General features: G+C 40.2%; 1 pseudogene; it reads right to left on the minus strand.

Annotated features, from left to right (window-relative positions):
• Positions 1–361: 361 nt before the first annotated feature.
• On the minus strand, positions 362–715 carry LOC117694565 (large ribosomal subunit protein eL34 pseudogene; annotated as a pseudogene).
• Positions 716–4,612: the final 3,897 nt, after the last annotated feature.

The raw sequence follows: 4,612 nt of genomic DNA on the forward strand, positions 1-4,612 counted from the left end.
GTGGCACAGGAACAGTTGCTGTGATCTTACATTTTTATCCACAAGCACAAAGCAGAGAGAAATAACTGAGAATGGCACTGGCTTTTGAATCCTCAAAGTTTGTTTCCACTAACATACCTCCTCCAACATGGCTACTCCTCCTACTCCTTCCCAAACAGTTCTATCAACAGAAGACCAAGTATGGAAACATATGCTACTATTGGAATCATTTTATTTCAAACCACTACACTTGCCTTCCTTTAAATATTCACATTTAAAATAGAGTATGTTTTAAAATAATGTGTTATTTTTCTGATTAATACTTTTCTTTTTTTAGACCAAGCATTTTTTAAATATGCAATTTATAAAAAAAATTGCATATTTATTTTGCTTCCTGACTCTGTGCTTGTGCGTTCAACACTTTCACAATGATTTTCTGCTCCTCAATAAGGAAAGCCTGCTTGATCCTGTCATGGACACACTTGGCACACATGGACCCACCATAGGCCCTGCTGACATGCTTCTTTGTCTTAGACAATCTCATAAGGACTTTGGGTCTCACAGCATGGACCCCTCGAAGTCTGTCTGGGCACAGGCCACATGCAGATTTAGGTGCTTTCCCAACCTTCTTGGTGTAAAGGTAAACAATCCTGTTGCCAGGGGTTTGAGACAGCCTAGTTTTGTTAGAGGCTGTGTTATAGGAAAGCCTACGATGGTATGTTAAACGCTGGACCATCTTGAGTGCCTCTAAGCACAGTTCCCCGGAAGAGTGATTAATACTTTTCAATTTAGTGAATTTATAAAAGAACAAACACCCAGTTGCATAAAACTGGCATACTCTGTGTAGACCATTTAGGTATATGTGTAAACATGCATTTTTTCTTTACAAATATGTATATTTGAATTACACAAACATAATTTAAGATTTCACTTATGATAAAGTGAACTTTTCTTCCAGTATAGCTTTAATGACTCCATATTTCTTAATTTCACAGTCTAAACAATTTTAAAAATCCTCAGTTGCTGGAGGTGTTAATTGGGTTAAATTTTGTATACTTTAATCTGCAACAAATATCTTTGTGTTTCTTGCTGACACATTTTCCAATTTAAAACAAATTATATGTGAATATCTGGGTCAAAGGTTATGCACATTTTAAGCCTTTGAATACATATTGGTGAATTTCTCTTCATAAAGATTTTACTAGTTTATGGTAGCACACAAAGGGGCTTTTTTTTAAATCTCACCCTTTTCTGACCCTGAATATTATTATTGTTATAAATTGCTGAACCCTTAAGGAAAAACTGGTATCCCATTTTATCTTGCATTTCTGAGGTTATTATAATTAATTCTTTTTTCATTGGTGAACTGCTTATTCATGACCTCAGTTGGCTTAAAAATAATGTATTTTTATCTAATGACTATTAAGACGTATTATAAGATTGCAAATTAATTGTTTTAAATTATCATCTATGCCTTTAAAAAGAGATGTTGAGTAATTTACTCCAGCCCAACCAGATAGCCCAGATATACCACCAACTCAATATGTAATATTACTGTCTCCAACTTCCAGTGCTGGGATTACAGGTGTGTACCACCATATTCAGTTAAAAGACAATTCTTCATCTAGAATATATGTTGTAATTACTTTTTCAGTCTTCTTTTGCTTTTTGGTGATATTATAAAATCCAGTTTTCCACATTTTGAGGGTTTAAACCCTTAGAAATATCTTTATTCCTACCTATATACCTATCAGTGGTGTAGACCCAGCTATACCACTTTTGGGCAAATATCCTAAAGATGCTCTACTTACCACAAGGACACTTGTTTATTTATGTTCATAGCAGTTCTATTCATGAAAGCCAGAAACTTGAAATAACCTAGATGTCCCTTAACTGAAGAGTGATTAAAGAAAATGTGGTACATTTACACAATGGAGTGTTACTCAGTTGTTAAAAACAATATCATGAAATATACATGCAAATAGATAGAACTAGAAAAAATCATCCAGAGTGAGGTAATCAAGACCCAGAAATACAAACATGATATTACTCACTTATAAGTGGCTATTAGCTGTAAAAGATCATCATACAACAATCCACAGACTCAGAGAGGCTAAGTAAGGAGGGCTCAGGGATGAGAGTGTCACATAAATCTCCCTGGAAAGGGGAAGTAGAATAGATATAGCAGGTAGACTGGGGGTGAGTAGGGACATGAGGGATCAGGTGGGGAAAAGATGGAGAGAGAGAGTACTGAGACAGACAATTGGAACTACAAGGCATTTCTGAGTCGAGACAGAGAAATATAGTGCAATGGATACTCCCAGGAATCTCCGAGGGGAAACCTAGCTAAGACTTCTAGGAAGGGGGAATATGGAGTCTGAACTGGCCATCTCCTATAACTAGTCAGGATTTCCAATGGAGGGATTGGGACACCAACTCAACCTCAAAATCTTTGACTTACGATTTGTCCTGCCTACGAGATATGCTCTAGTAAATGTGATGCAGAAATTGGGGGAGTAGCCAACCAATGACTGATCCAGCTTGAGACTCATGCCTTGAAAGGGAACCCAACCTTGACACTTCCTGGAGGGCCAGGACCCAGAGGCTGGGTAGCCCAGAGACCAAGTTAGAACTGAACACAGTCAGAAAAAAAAGTAAATGAAATGATTCCTAATGATATTCTGCTACACTTGTAGACAGGAGCCTAGTATAATTGTCATCAGAGAAGCTTCATCCAGCAACTGTTTGAAACAGATGCAAAGACACACAAACATTAGGAGGGTATCCTGCGGGAGAAGAGAAAGGATCTTAGGAGCCAGAAGAGACAAGGACACCACAAAAAAACCTACAGAGTCAACTACCTGGGCTCATAGTGGCTCACAGAGACTTAACCCACAATCAGGGAGCCTGCTTGGGTTTGACCTAGGCCCTCTCTAGATACATTTTTATTTTATAGCTTGGTCTTCTTTTGGGATTCCTAACGGTGGGAGCAGGATCTATCTGACTCTCTTGCCTGCTTTTAGGGCATTTTTTTGCTTACTGGGCTGCCTCATCCAGTCTTTGTTGTTGTTGTTATTTTATTTATTTACACTTCAAATTACTTTTAGTCTCTTACCAAATTATTTTTTTTAGTCCAGTCATTACCCACCTCCTGGTCCACCCTCCTATAGTTCTTCATTCCATTCCTCCCACTGGCTCCAAGATGATGTTCCCACCCCCAACCCCACCCCCACACCCCGCCCCAGGCCTAGGCACATCTTCTATCACTAAGGCCAGACCAGTCAGTCCTCTGCTCTATATGTGTTGGGGGGCCTCATATCAACTGGTGTGTGTTGCCTGATTGGTGGCTCAGTGTCTGAGAGATCTCAGGGGTCCTGGTTAGTTGAAACTGCTGGTCTTGCTGTGGGGTTGCCCTCCTCCTCAGCTTCTTTCAGCCGTTCCCTAATTAAACTACAGTGGTCCCCTACTTCAGTCCATTGGTTGGGTGTAAATATCTGCATCTGTCTCAGTCAGCTGCTTGCTGGGCCTCTCTGAGGGCAGCCATGCTAGGTCCCTGTGTATAAGCACACCATAACATCAGAAATAATGTCAGGTCTTGAGGCCTCCCCTTGTGATAGATCCCGGTTTGGGCCTCTCACTGGACCTCTTTCCATTTTTGTCCTTGCAGTTCTTTCACACAGGAACAATTCTGGGTCAGAGTTTTTGACTATGGGATGGCAACCCATCCCTCTACTTGATGCAATGTCTTTCTGCTTGAGGTAGTCTCTGCAAGTTCCCTCTCCCCATTGTAGGCCATTTTATCTAAGGTCCCTCCCTTTGTGTCTGAGAGTCCCTCACCTCCCAGATCTCTGGTACATTCCAGAGGGTCCCCTTACTACCCCTCCCACCCCTGAGGTTGCATATTTCCATTCATTCTGCTGCCCCTCAGAGTTTTTCTCCTGTTTGCACTCTTCCCAGTACCTGATCATGATCATCCAGTCTTAATATGAGGGGGTATTCCTAGTTTTATTGCAACTAGATTTGCTATGATTGGTTGATATCCCTTGGAGGCCTGCCCTTTTCTGAAGGAAAATAGAGAAGTTGATGGGGTAGAGGGAGGGGCGGGAGGACCAGGAGCAGAGGATGGAGGGGAAACTGCAGTCAAGATGTAATATATGAGAGGGGGGAAAAGGGATGTTTTCAACTCCACCTTTATTGAAAACTGCAACTTTTATTTTTAATCATTTATCTATTTATTTATGTTCCAGATTTTATTTCCCCCCCTCTGAACTCCAACTGTTCCAGTCTCCATGAGGATGTCCCCACCACCCATCCCCCACCCAACCAGACCTCTAACCTCCCTGGGTCCTCCCGTCTCTTGAGGGTTAGGTGCATCTTACTACATATATAATGAAACAATATTAATAAGATTACATTTTGCTTATGCATTCATTTAAATGTCCTCTGGTGTTGAGATGGTTATATTTTAAAAATGTTATTCAACTCTGCATTATGTAACTCAATGACACCTGCAATTTCTTTTAGCCATTTTGGAATTATGAGTTTTGATATGTAATGCAGAGTTCAAAAGAAACTGGACTTTCAAACAAGGTATTTTTATGTTAGTGAATAACCCTTATTTTTTACTAAGCTA

The sequence above is a fragment of the Arvicanthis niloticus genome, chromosome X (assembly GCF_011762505.2).
Source record: "Arvicanthis niloticus isolate mArvNil1 chromosome X, mArvNil1.pat.X, whole genome shotgun sequence".
NCBI lineage: Eukaryota > Metazoa > Chordata > Mammalia > Rodentia > Muridae > Arvicanthis > Arvicanthis niloticus.